Here is a 15,190-nt window from a genome sequence, read left to right on the forward strand (position 1 = left end):
AGTTTTCAAACAGCATGTTCTAAAAACATAATCGCATCGTTGCATGTTTTTGTGAGGTAGATGGTTTCTTACTAAGCTTAAAGCTTACAGATACTATTTTCCTTATACTACAGATACAGGAAAAAAAGGAAAATGGATTAGCAGTGGAGGCTGGAGGTCAATGCAGATGAGGATGTGTGTGGAAGGAACTGGAATAAAAGACCCTCTGGGATTTAGCATTTACCTTAGCACTTTTCAGTTATTTGATTTAGTTTCATGTTTTAAGCAATTAGAACTTTTAGAAATTCATACCTTCATGCACTTTAAGTTGTTAGAATGCCGTGAACCAGTAAACCTTGCTTTAGCTTAAGTTTAGAATTGTTACTGCATGTTGCTAGAATGTTTATTATGCATTAGATAGTAGTAGTGTGAGGTTTTGGCACGAATCAGTGCTGGAAATCAGGGATTCTGATTTCGTTTCAGATTATCAGAACCTGGATCGGTCAGCAGACCGATCCAGTGCCATTCCTTCTCCTGGATCGGTCAGCCGACTGATCCAGATGGATACAGTAGCCTACTGTATCTCCCTGGATCGGTCAGCCGACCGTTCCATCCGCGAACAGAGAGTTCGGGACGAAATCAGCGGTCACTGATCGGTCAGCCGACCGATCAGTGAGCCACTGATCGGTCAGCCGACCGATCAGTGAGCAGCTGGATCGGTCGGCAGACCGATCCAGCCAGCGTTCCGGTGCGCGATCAGGGAGCCACTGATCGGTCCGCCGATCGATCAGTGAGCAGCTGGATCGGTCGGCAGACCGATCCAGCCAGTGTTCACGTGGGTGTCAGTGGATCGTTCCACGGACCGATCCAAAGCTCCAGATTCACCTCCTCAGTATAGCTATGACTATCTAGAAGGTAATTGGATATGAAATCTCACTCTCACAGAGTTAACAGAGGCAACTACAATAGTTTAGTAAAATTTTGTTTTACCCAGTCTTCCGCACAGTACAGCACAGTAGTTTCAATAGTTAATGTAGCGATCCGGCTCACAGCTTAGTACCCAGGAGTTGGGTCGTTACAAAATAGGTCTGAAGGACTAGATGTTTGGCAAGTAAGTAAAGGTAAGTCACTAAAGGATAGTGACTCGGTAAGGGTGTGTTCCCTGTTGAGGGAATTGTAGGTGTTGATCCAACTTAGGCCCATTTGGAAAGCCTAAGTTGAGATCTTGCCTAGATCCTGGTTTTGAGAAGATATGATCTAATTACTACCCTATCTGTTATGTGTTAGGGTCGAAATATGCTAGAGGGCGGGGGGTGTGAATAGCTCGTCGCACTTGATTACTTGCTTCTTTGATAATGATATGCAGCGGAATAAACTCGAAGCAAACTTACAATGCTAACACAAAGGATTTACTAGGTATCCACCTCCAGAAAAAGTGACTAATCCAAGGATCCACACACGACATGCTCTCCATTAATAAAAACACTCCTTCTCGGTTGCAGCCGGAGGTGGAGAAGCCTCGTACAAACTCACACAACAATATATAACACCCACAAGAAGAAAATACAAAAGATAAAAATGGAAACTCTTTCTTCTTTCTTACTTGTTACTTGTTGTTGCCTCTTGAACCTTGGAAATGTGACTATACTTGTCTCCAAGAGCCTTTAAGAACTGGCTATGAAAGTGTGAAGAAGCTCACTGAGATCATCGTTGTGGTCGCTAGAGAGAGCTACACGAAGAAGACGCTCGCCAACGGCTATAATCTTCTCAACGGTCGGATCCCAATCGATTGAATAGCTCTCAATCAATTGGGGAGGCTTTGAATCGATTGACTGATCAATTCAGAGAGCCTTTGTGCTCTCTGGAAAATGTATAAATCAATTGTTCGATTGATTCAACTTTTATCGCGTGATTTCCAACTTTCCAATCGATCGGCTGATCGATTGGAGGTGCCTAATCGATCGACTGATCGATTGGGAAAGGTATTGTGCTCGTGATAATTACTCCCAATCGATCGACCGATTGATTGGGCCAAACCTTCTTCACGGCACACATCCAATCGATCAACTGATCGATTGGACTACGATTCAATCGATTGGTTGATTTATTGACCCACCTTTGACTTGCCTAAACTCAAGTCCAAGGTCCCTAAATCCAACATCCGGTTAATCGTGACCTGTTGGAATCTCATGCCTAACATCTGGTCAACCTTGACCTGCTAGAACTCCTTCACCAAGTGTTCGGTCAATCCCTTTGACCCACTTGGACTTTTCTCCTCGTGCCAAGTGTCCGATCAACCTTGACCCACTTGGACTTCTACCAGATGTCCGGTCACTCTTTACCCATCTGGATTTCCTCGTGCCAAGTATCCGATCAATCCTTTGACCTACTTGGACTTCCCAACACTAGGTGTCTGGTCAATCTTGACCCACCTGGATTTTCATGTGCTTGGCTTCACTCACTAGGACTTTCACCTAGCTTCACTCACTTGGATTTTCACATGGCTTCACTCATCAGGATTTTTCCATTGCCCGGCTTCACTCACCGGGACTTTTACCTGCCTGGCTTCACTCACTAGGACTTTCACCTAGCTTCACTCACTAGGATTTTCACCTGACTTCACTCACCAGGATTTTCCTCTGCCTGGCTTCACTCACCAGGACTTTCCATCTGCCTGACTTTACTCACCAGGACTTCCTATCTGCCTAACCTCCAGTTAGGATTTTCTCAGTCAAGTATCCGGTCAGCCTTAACCTACTTGACTCTTCTTCATAACAAACTGGCCAAACCTTGACAAGAGGGGGAAAACACCAGTAATCTCCCTAATCCAACCATTGCACTTGCAATCTCCACGTATTGTTAGTCTCCATGTATTGTCAAATATCAAAATCCAAACATTCAGACTCAAGATTAAGCCACGTCAAGCCTAGTGAGCCTAGTCAACCTTGATCCAGGGGATATTGCACCAACACTATGTTGTGCAAACTCTATTTTGTAGGGTAGATATAATCTTTTATTATTCAGACTAACCTTTTCTTGCAAGAAAAAGGCTGCTGGAGAAAGGACTTCAGGTGCCCAGACTTCCGACACCCGGAGCTGGTTCATGTGCCCGGAGTAGGCTCGCCCAAGTGCAGCCGCGTGTGCCCAGGCATTCTGGACGCTCAGACTCAGTCTAGGTATGTAGACCCAAAAACTCATCCACAATCTTACGTGGAGCACGTCGATTGTCCGAGCCACATGGTCTAGGTGCCCGGAGGGGTTCCAGGTGCCCAGAATGGACATATTTAAAGGCCCTCGACTTGGAGCTTCAGAACGGCAATCACTACAAGTGTTCTTCTTGTTCAGTGCTCCGAAAAGGCTCCCGCAATGCTGCTACGCTCCACCAATAACTGATGACCAAGACTTTTCCATTTTATTGTTATTGTTGGTGACTTTTATTTCCGGTTCTTATACTTAACTTCTGTAATCTTTTGCGAACTGTTAGTAGATTGCCCAACGAAAGTACTCGACGAGTACTTCTGCCTTATCTCAATGACAATCTTTTGATAACTGTTAGTAGATTTCACGTTGAAGGTCAATGCCCCTTCGCATCTTTTCAAGTTCCAACCTTTGCCTTTCATTATTAGCTTCAATTAATTTTTCAAAGTGCTCTAATTCTGCCTTATCTCTCTGATATCTTTTTTCAATCTCAGTAGTAATTCTTAGAGACTCAAAGACCTCCTCAGACACCATATATGACGACGTCGGTGCACCACTGACCTTCTTCAAGATCTTGCTAGTAACTCTTCTATTATAAAGTCTACAATGCCCATCATAATCCTTGCCCATAACGGCAAGAAAATGATCTGCATCACCACTTTCCATAGCTAGAGGCTTGTAGTTCTTCATAACTTCCTACAATATTATCAATAATAGATTTTTACATAAATAATTAACTGTTTCAGTCAAAACAATCCAAAAAATGAATACATATACATGTATATAAAGAGAAAGTGGATTATCAAGAGCTACATATAAGGTTAAGTATCTCTGGGTGTGCCCAAGCCATGCCAGGCTAGGTGTTCACAAAGAACCTTATGTTAGTTCAGCCTTTACCCAGCTGAATGTGTATTGAGAACTATATATATAAGGTTAAGTATCTCTGGGTCCGCCCGGGCCTTGCTGGGCTTGGGTATTCATAGAGAATCTTATTTTCATTTAGCCTTTATCCAGTCGAATGTATATCGAGAGCTATATGTATAAGTTTGAGTATCTCTGGGTCCATCCGAGCCTTGCCCGACCAAGTGTTCACAGAGAACCTTATGTCCATTCAGCTTTTACCTGGCCGAACACATATCGAGAGCTATATGTATAAGATTTAGTATCTCTGGGTCTGTCCGGGTCTTTCCTGGCTAGGTGTTCACGGAGAACCTTATGTACATTCAACCTTTACCATGCTGAACGCGTATCAAGGGCTATATATATAAGGTTAATTATCTCTAGGTTCGCCTGGGCCTTGCCCGGTCGGGTGTTCTTAGAGAATCTTATCTTCGTTCAGCCTTTACCCTGCCGAATGCATATCAAGAGTTATATATATAAGGTTAAGTATCTCTGGGTCCACTCGGGCCTTGTCCGGCCGAGTGTTCATAGAGAACCTTATGTTCATTCAGCCTTTACCCTGCTGAACGCATATCGAGAGTTATATATAGGTCGGGTGTTCTCAGAGAATCTTATGTTCATTCAGTCTTTACCCGATCGAACGCATATTGGCGAGCTATATATATATAAGGTTGAGTATCTCTAGGTCTGCCTGAGTCTTGTCCGGTCGGATGTTCTCAGAGAACCTTAGGTTTGTTCAGACTTTATCCGACCGAATGCATATTGAGAGATATATATATATAGATATATATAAGGTTGAGTATCTCTGGGTCCACCTGGCTTGCCCAGCCGGGAGTAGCTAGTCTGCACTAGTTGCTACACCTTGTTTTCTTACTCCCGAGTAGTTGCTACATGATGTAGCAGCTACTGCCAACTAGCTGTTGTTTATTTTGTGGTGTAGATGTTAAACACCGTGCTTGAATTTGTCCTCCAATAATTTTAATCACCCAATAAAATTATTTTTGTATATATTATTCCTATTTTATTTCTTAAGTATGTTATCATATCATGATATGGTAAATTAAAGTGGACTCATGAGTCATGATCAAGCTCACAAACAGTGAACATGAGGTCCACGTTGTAGCAGCTAGTCGGTGGTAGCTGCTACACCATTGTAGCAACTGAAAATCATTTCTAAATAACACATTAAACGCAACAGGAGGAGTCGGTGAAATTTAATTTTAATCGAGTTGATGTTGTAGCAGTTATGGGTCTGTAACTGCTACAACACAGACTTCATGTTGTAGAAGATACTTATCCATAGCTACTACAACACAGAGGGAGGCTTTTTATAATATATCTTAGAATATTAATAGAATAATAGTATAAGAATCAAAATAGAAGGAAAAAGTCTACCAATCCTTGTAATTTTAGAAAAAAGTGATGGTGTGACTAAATCTTACCTTGTGTAAAAGATCAAAAGAGGAAGCCTTAAAAATAAAAAGAAACGAAACCGTTTGTGATTTCTCTATTATAATAGTTAAAAATAATGTTTTAGAAAATAATATTTTCTTTCATTGTGAATATATTTTTAAAATCAGAGAGAACTTGAGCAAGTGCGACGATAACTGTCCCAAGTTAATGTAGCATTAGAGGATGCTGTAAATCAAATGACTGAGTGAAATATCATTCTTTGTGAAGTTTAGCACTACAACAAAAACCCTCATAGACATCGATTTCCACCGGTGTCTATTACATTTTCGACCGATGTCTATGAAGCTGATGTAAAAGGTCTGCCATTTTAGACATCGGGTTAAAACTGGTGTAGTATCACTTAACGACACCGGTGTTCGAATCGGTTATTAACCGGTGTAGTATCACTTAACGACACCGTTTCATCAACGGTGTAAAACCGATGTAATATTATATGTTAATAACATCAGTTTTGACAGCGGTATACGACCGATGTAATATTAGTTATGACACTGGTTTTACAGCGGTGGAAAACCGATGTAATATCAGTATTGTTTAACGACACAAATTCGATTTCTGAAACAGTGAAAAACTGACAGTATCCAAGAAAATACACAAATATTCTTCTTCCAACAGTATCCATAAAATACACAAATATTCACAAATTACATAAATATTCTTCTTACAACAGTATCCAAAAAATACACAAATATTCTTTTTACATCAAAAGCTAATAGATATTGTACACATCAAGGTAGAACATCGTGAGTCAAAAATCAAGCTGAGGCTACATTAAATTATGAGAATTAGAATCTATTCAACTTGCTATACTGCTCCATTCTTCTTGCGCCTTTCATTTCCCTAATCTCACCACTTTTCACCTTCAAATGCCTAGTTTTCTGAGTTAAAACATCCACTGTTCTAATTTGTCAAACAAAAGTATCATTTGGTCTACTTAACTACAGCAAAGAACAAAAATAGAAGAAATATACATGCTATAGAAGTCCTAGAATATCACCATCAGAAAGAAAAAATCAAACTTGGTGGACATAAAATTAAACCTCAAACATATCCAGAAAACTACCTCTTGCAGTTCCCTCTTGACATTTTCCAGCCCACCAATATCATCCCAGCTGACATTTGGTACTTCAATAACCTGATCAAAATGCAACAAACTATCAGCATATCTCAAGGTAGAAATAGAAGTGGTTTTAACGCCATTCATCAACATATGACAGTAAACACAAGTTACCAACCAAACACATGAGGCTATAGAATTTCTTGAGTTGAAAAAGGTAAGTTTAATTTAGAAAGAACACCAATGTCAAATTTCTCATTTTCAATTCTTGCAGCAACATTTTATTTTAAAAATTCATGTAGATAATCATATTTAGAAGGAAAAAACTAACTGAAAATGATTACAATTACCCAAGCAATGACTTACAGTTTCACAGAGGGCAGATGGGTTCCTAGATCCCAAAGCAGTCTTAAAGTGTTCATTTGTAACAGACATAGAATTGAGAATCTCAGCATCAATTGATTCATCTTCTAGATCAATTATGCCCATCTTTTCACGGATACACTGGAGAGCAACTTCAGTGCATAAAGCAGCAAGGTCAGCCCCAACATAGCCATGAGTATCCTTAGCAATCCTTTCCAAATCAACCTGCATTGAATAAATCAAATTTCATAACTTGTACATTCACTGCAAGATATCTATTAACAAGGTAACAGCAATTGGTAATGTTCACATACATCATCAGATAGCTTCATGTTCTTAGTATGGGACTAATCTATGCGAGATTAAGGCGGCCAATTTGAGTTTTGAATTTTCTAAGATTCTCTTGCAGTCAATAATAGGCCTCAAATGAAGAACCTCCTTAGCAAAGGGGGAAGAATCATGCAATAATAGCTGTATTTAACTTTGAATTTATTGGCACATATAGAATCATCCTTTGAAATAGTTTTCTACAAGAAGCAAGATAAGAAAAACTAAAGCACGACATCAATAGCTAATTTTTAACAATGTGTAGGGGATAGTAGAACTAGAACATAGTTTAGGAATACCCTAACTCTCATGGTTGATATGTTCTTTCAGTCTTTACCAAAAAAAGGCTCTATACGGTCCAAATTACTCAACCACAACATGAGACAAAATGAGCAACTCCAATAAAGAAATTAGTTTATCGAAGTTTGTGAGTTTTCATGTTGAAGTTTCCAGCTTTTATCACTATGATTTCCTATTGAACAGGTGAAAAACATATTTACGGCTAGCCGTCTAAACAATTTGTATGTTTTGTGCATATTTTAAGCATTGGGGAAAAAAGCATATTAGACAATTAAAAAAATCACTTGCATGAAATACCCTCTGCATGTTCTGTTATTAACAACACAATCAAAATCAAGTGTAAATGGTTGCTTCCATAAAAGAGGATCCCTGTGTTCTTATTTGCTTCAAATTAGCTCATGAATGCACCAACTTGCTCTTGAAGAGAAATAAACTAATAACAGAAATTCTTATCAAACAAAGTAATACAGATGTATATTTATGAAAATTGACCAGTGAGTTGGACTAGAAAAACCAGAAACTAAATGCTCCATTAATTGCATATTGGAATTACATAAAATTTAGATTGAACCAGTCGAACAATTCAATTGCATGGAAAAAAAATGACCTAACCGGGTGGCAAAATGTCAGACCATTTTTGTTAAAAATTGGCCAAAGTGCAAAATGCACTTCGGTGTAAGGAATAATGCAAGGAAAATGTAGATGGTGAACTTGTCTTTATCTTTCATTCTTTTGCTTGACAAATTCATGATGTTGTGTACTTTGTTCAGGTTTATAGTGATAATGTTAAGGTGCTATATTTATTCATATCTAATACTTATTCTACTAGATTTTCATTTGCTGGGTTTTAGTTGGATTGTTAACTTAAACATCACGCCATGTGCTAATTCTATTGGTTTTGGTTTTATGAAATGTATCTTGTTGTGTTTATTATTTAAATTTCGGTTGACATGAGGGCATTAATTTCTAATAAAATATTTCTTTCAAATATTTAGCAGATAGTTTTTTTAATAAATATACAACTCAACTGATTCATTAAAGTCAGTTTAATTAGTGATTTCAGCTGAGCCAATGCATGGGTCAACATGAAGATTAACCCATGATCCACTGGTACAACAAATGAAAGTGCCCAGAAGCTCAGTTGGATCAATCCAACTAATTTTTAACTATGGAGGAAGCAACTTACTCTCCATTAAGTTGTGCAATCAGAGCATTAAATGTTGCACATCTTCGTGGATCTTTCCTTACATGATGGCCAGCAATGGCATCAATCTCATCCACAAACACAAAAGATGGAGCCTAAAAGAAAAGAAGAAAAAATAAGAAACAAAGATCAATAATCAGAATGATACTGCATCTCTATCAAGAGAATGATTAATTCTGAAACAAGTACAAAAGCTTAAATCAGTGTATGTTTGTAAAGAACTCCACAAGAATGTTAATATATCAGATATTTATCATGGATATTATTTCAAGCATTGAATAGACCAACAACCAAAGGTTTGTGTGACACTAGATTATGTTTGAGATGACTGAAGATGAAAAAAGTAATATTAGTGATGTCTTGATCCACTCCTTTATCAAGGAGATGCAAGCAACATAATGAATTGGTATCTTTTCCCTGAAAATAACCCAAAATGTGACATTTATATGTAAATTGTGTGCTCAAGAAAGTATGCTTGACAACTTTGGAAGGATAAGAGACAAAGAGAGGCAAAAGCTTGCATTCTTGGTGAGATCGAAGCATAGATGATGACCAAGAGGTGGCAAGGTTCAAGAGTCTTCTAATATTAAATTTTAAGCTGCAAAAAATGTTAAATTTTAAGTCAAAAGAACTAGAAAAGTAACAAAGAAAATAAATCACGAGTATCAGACAACTCCAGCCTCAATAAGTCTTGCTATAACAAGCTAGAATAAATTTTCATGTGGTTCCAGTAAATCAAAACTCTAACATAGAGTTGAAATGCAATGGTATGCATAAATTCATGAGATTACTTATGGAAAAAACGATTAGGAACTGATCAAGACTAAACCAAACAAGATAGATGTAGCTAACTTAAACCAAATGAGTGAAAGCAGTCACTCATGCATAAACGTGACATGGAACTAGCATATGTTGAATCAAATTACAGGAACTATGATCCACTCCAATTAGAACCATCAATGTGAGCGCATGAAAACATTGAATATTTACAAGAGAAAAATACTGCTACAACATTTTAGCATTTGCAAGTAGAAAAGTGATTATTAAGAACATATATAATCATAATAGATACATGAATCAAATAATTTATAGATGAAATAAAAAAAAAAGATAAAAGCATAATTGATTGTCAGAAAGCCTCAAGCAATGACAGATAGCTTGATTAGTTAGATTACAAAACCCAAACAACTATATAATAAATCCAGATTTGATCAAACCAGTAACTTAAATTAATAAATGAAAAATGTAGAGGATGACTTATCAAAGGTTAAATAAGGGACCAGTATGTGTAAATACTTTGCATGCATGCTAGAGAAATAAATCATTATAGTTATTGTTATTTAAAAACCAGCTGCACTTCATTAGTACTTAAATATTTTTTTTATTTACTCAAGAATTTAGTTTACTACATCATATATCCAGTATTAGTTTGTAAGTAGGTAATTTGGATGCAAATCATACATAGGAGGTTTTACTATTTTATTAGACAATATGTTTCATGGGGTAGTAAATTGAATTACTACTCCTTTGATATGGCCTTGTTTCCATTTATCTTCCTCCTCTTTTGCCCTTATTAGTCACACTTCTTTCAACTCTGCTCTTTCCTTCTTTCCTCTTTTTTTACCAACTCTTATATCAGTTGGGTACCTCAAAGTCCCAATTTTCAACCTTATGAAATATTATGGCTTCTTCCATAGACATCACTAATTCTATTATCAAATAAATAATTGCTTACTAAGATAGAATACACCGTCAATGAAAATTTTAACATGAAAACTTTGACCCAAAAGGTTGAAAATTATCAAAATACTATCAAGAAGAGAAAATAGAAAATTCAAAGTATCATGTTCTGAAATTTGGGTATCAACCAAAATAAAAGATCAGCCAACACAGATCTTGCATACCAAGATTATAAAAGAAAACTATGTATTATAAATTGTCTAAATTGACCAACCAACCCTATCATATCATATCTTGTCTATATGATAATCATTTATGAAAATGTTGGTCTCAACTCCCTCGCTCTAGAAAATATTAACCAAGAGATATTGTTACAGGCTTGGGTGCAACATCAGGTTCAAGAGCATTGAGGAGGATAAATGCCCAAAGGATTTCCTTTGTGAGAACTCATTGTCTTATCCTTGTGGTTCCCTTCAATCTGAGACTGAGGGATGTTTATGCCTGGTTGAAGAGTTGAGAAGCCATCATGGGCATGGATGGGGGCAAGTGTTAAGCCTCAAGTGTAAGCAGCTTGTGTGAGGCTTACACATCAAAGAACGAGGGTGGGCTTCCACTAGGACCACAAACCAGAAGCCTATGAGTGCTTGAACCCTGAGATGGAGGTCACCACTTGCAATAGGAGGTGCAACGTTTGTGGCATCTCCATGAGGCATGAGCAGAACAGTGACATGTACAGGTTGGTAGAGCAGCAGCCATGACTAGGAGGACAGCAGCAAGCATCAGCCATGGATTGCCATGGGCGGTGGGGGCAAGGAATGGTAAACACAACAGGGCCCTGGTGTGTTGCAGAAAGCATAGGTGGATCCTTGTTTATGGTGACAGTCACCCGAGGGAGATATCATCAATGATATTTTATAGATATTGATTATATCTTGAAAAGTGATGCAGAGTTCCAGCGACAACCTGCTCCCTCGCCTTCACAGCACGCGCAAACTCCAGAAGTGCATTATGCGCATCGACAGATCGAAAAACATTGGTCTGGAGAAAAAGCCCCAATTTTGGGAGAGAAAAAACAATAGTAATTAGGAAGAGCGCGAGACCTGTTTCTTGTTGTTCTCATCAACGGCGAAGTGAGCGAGCTCCTGGATCTTGGTGTTGTTCTCTCTTCCTTCGGATTCCCTCACGTTGCCTACTGTAACGCCAAAAAATTCTCAAACTTGCATTAGAATTATTCTATGATTTTTCTGGAATTTTTAGATATTTTTCCGGAATTTTCCGAGTAACGGAAGTAGCAAAAGTAATTAGATAAGCAAAATGGTTTAAGCGGGAATCGAACCCGGGACCTCTCGTGTCCGCTAAACCTTTAGTTAGCCTTAGTAACCGGTGAACCCAGCAGGGCCGTACTGAAAGAAAGAGGAACCAATTATATTTATATTAGAGTTGGGTTCAATAATCCACTTAATATAAATTAAGAACTTAAGTTCGGTTGGTTTAATTTGGTTCGGCAGCCCTCTCCTCACAAAACCTCACGCCACTTTCTTTCTCAAAACCTCACGCCGAACACCTCTCCCTCTCCTCCTTCTCTCGGCGCCACAACAAGGGAAGACCTAGGTTTTTTCCCTAGGGCCCAAGGACACTTTCCGGCGACGATTTCAGCACAAGGACGTTCCCCTCCGCGAGTAGAGCACGTGGACGCGAGCGAATCGTCGGGAAGTCGTCTCCACCGGAATTTCTAGCGATTAGATTTGTAAGAAATCTAGCACACAAGGTAAGAAACCCCTCACCTGCAGTATAATAGCTTCCGTTTGAGTTTTTATGCTTTAGTTAGGATGTATGCGGATTTTTATCGATATCTAGGGTGTATTTAACTCTCTTCGCAGATTAGGGATTTAGTTGAGCACCTCTAGATGGGCCGGGCACGTCTTCCCTCTTCAGATAGGAGGTTAGACGTTGTCGGGTGCCTAGAGGTGGTCTCCCTAATGGGGGAGAAGAGTTAGAGCATCCTAGGGGCTCGATTAAATGTCTAGCTCAGTAACAGACAGTTTAAATAACTTATTAAATGCACTAGAAGCATTTAAAACAGCAAATTAGTTTATTTCGACTTATGTAGGACTACGGTCCAATGGGTGGGCTCCCACAGTCGCCTCTAGGTTTAGACAACCTAGTTTTAGGTTCAGATAACCTAGATTCAGCAAAATAAGTATATAACATTCAGTATTTTACTTTCAGCAGTGGCACTGTACTGGATTAGATATCCATTGGGCTGGACTCCCATAGTCGTCCCTAGGTTTAGCTAACCTAGTAAACCCTACTAGATTCGGAACTTGCAATCCCGGGTTTGGATAGGGATGCGCGCATAGCAAGTACAGTTGCCAGGGCCCATCAGCAGCATGTTTAGTATTTTCACTTATTATATGTATAGCTTTTCAAATTCACAATCAGTTATGTGAGTTCAGCTTAGTTTCAGTACCAGCTCAGTTAGTTTAGTACAGATCATGATCAGTTTAGTTCAGTTCCATGATTTGTTTTCAGTTTCAGTTTTCATGCTCAGCTCTATTTCCGCAAGTATGATAGCTTATGTTCAGTTCTTGATTGCTATGCTTGTATGATCACATGCCATGCCATGTTTAGCCTAGTCAGTATATTTCAAATAGCATGCTTTGAAAATCATATCTGCATCGTATGCATGTTTTTGTGAGGTAGATGGTTTCTTACTAAGCTTTTTAGCTTACAGATGCTACTTTTCTTATACTGCAGATACAGGTAAAAGAAAAGTGGACTAGTGGAGGCTGGAGGGCAATGCAGATCAAGATGTGTGTGGGAGGAACCTGGAATAAAGATCTGAGGGATCTAGCAAGTTTATCTTATGTTTTAGAATATTTAGCAAGTTAACTGCCTTACAACTTTAGAGAGTTATCTATCAGAACATTGTTAGTTGTTTTTCTGCACTTAGCGTGGTTACTTGTCATGAAGTAATGAATCATATTTCACATCATGTTTAGTATGTTAGCCATTACCTAGTAAAATGTTCATTTAGCTTTTATAGTGTTGTATAATGATTTTGGCACGATCGCCGATATCGAGTTTCGATACGAATCGAAACCCCGATCGGTCGCCAGATCGATCGGGGTCTCGGATCGGTAGACCGATCGTGAGCTGGTTTCGCGATCATAACTCTCGCACCGGATCGTTCGCGATCGATCCACCGCCAATGTAAAGAATCCGATAGTTGGATCGTGAACAACACACCGATCGGTCGGTGACCGATCGCTGAATCGATCGGCCATCCGACCGATCGGTGAGGTCTGGATCGGCACCGATCCGTCGCATGTAAAGTCTAGTGAATCATGGATCGGTCCACCGACCGATCCAAAGGTTCTTCCCCGTGCCGGTGCCAGTGGACCGGTCCAGTATCAGTGGTAAATACCTCCCCTAGCAGGTGTACAATTATTAGGTACATGTAGAACATCCAGTTTCAGCGTTCCCAGCAATTAGATTAGCAAAATTTTAATAAACCCAGTTTTCCGCACAGCATATAGACAGCAGAAATTGTAGCGACCGGCCTTACAGCCAGTACCCAGAAGGTGGGTCGTTACAGAGTGGTATCAGAGCAGTGTTCCATACTTCCTACACACACATCAGCATTGTACCTGCAGCTTCCAAGTAAGAATACCTCTACTCTCTTTATTGTTCTTGCTTTCTAGTTACAGTTCATGTTTATATGCCTACTGCTTGTTAGTATGTGATAGTTTTAAACATGATATCAGTAGTGATATAACTGTAATTACCTTAGTTATGTTATGTTCTCTATGTCTTTAGAAATGGCACGAGGACGCCCAGCTAGAAGGGCACTAGCTACTGAGCCCCAGCAAGAGGCAGGCAGTACAGTGCCTCCTCCAGACCTTACAGCATTAGTGGCTCAGTTACAGCAGCAGCTAAGGTAGTCTTAGAGGTTCCACCAGCTCAGCCTACAGCACCAGCACCAGCACCAGCAGCACCAGCACCAGCAGCCCCAGCAGCTGAACCAAGAAAGGAAGCCTATCTGATCCAGTGGCAGCGAGTCAAGCCAGAGAACTTCTCAGGCACTAGTGAACCATGGGATGCACAAGTCTGGTTCAAAACACTGGAGAGCACGATGGAGCTTCTGGACTGGCCAGAACACGAGAAGGTGAAGTGTGCCTCCTTCTGCCTGACAGGAGACGCACGCATGTGGTGGGAAAGAATCAGAATGAAGCGCCCAGTGAACCAGATGTCATGGGCTGACTTCGAGAAAGAATTCTTCGAGGAGTTCTTTCACATACGGGTTACAAACTGCCACTACGACGAGTTCACTGAGTTTCGTCAGGGCAACCTATCAGTTGAGGAAGCCGTGAAGAAATTCAACAGGTTGGCTCGCTAGTCAGCACAGAGAAGGAACGAATCCGGTTGATGCTCAAGATGCTGAGGCCAGAGATAGCAGTGAACGTGGCTGGTGGCATACATAGGCCACAAACCACAGAGGAGTTGTGAGCAGTGCCTTGACCACAGAGCATTACCAGAACAGCATAAAGCAGCAGAAGCAAGTCTCCTCAGAGTCCAAAGGCCAAGGAAACTCTCACCCTACAAAACAGCAAGGCCACAGCTCTAACTGGAAAGGGAACTCCAACAGCAAGCGCAAATCAGGAAGTGACCCAAAAGGAGGACCATCTAGCAAGCGACCCAGTTATCCA

This window comes from Zingiber officinale, chromosome 2A, assembly GCF_018446385.1.
Source record: "Zingiber officinale cultivar Zhangliang chromosome 2A, Zo_v1.1, whole genome shotgun sequence".
Taxonomy (NCBI): domain Eukaryota; kingdom Viridiplantae; phylum Streptophyta; class Magnoliopsida; order Zingiberales; family Zingiberaceae; genus Zingiber; species Zingiber officinale.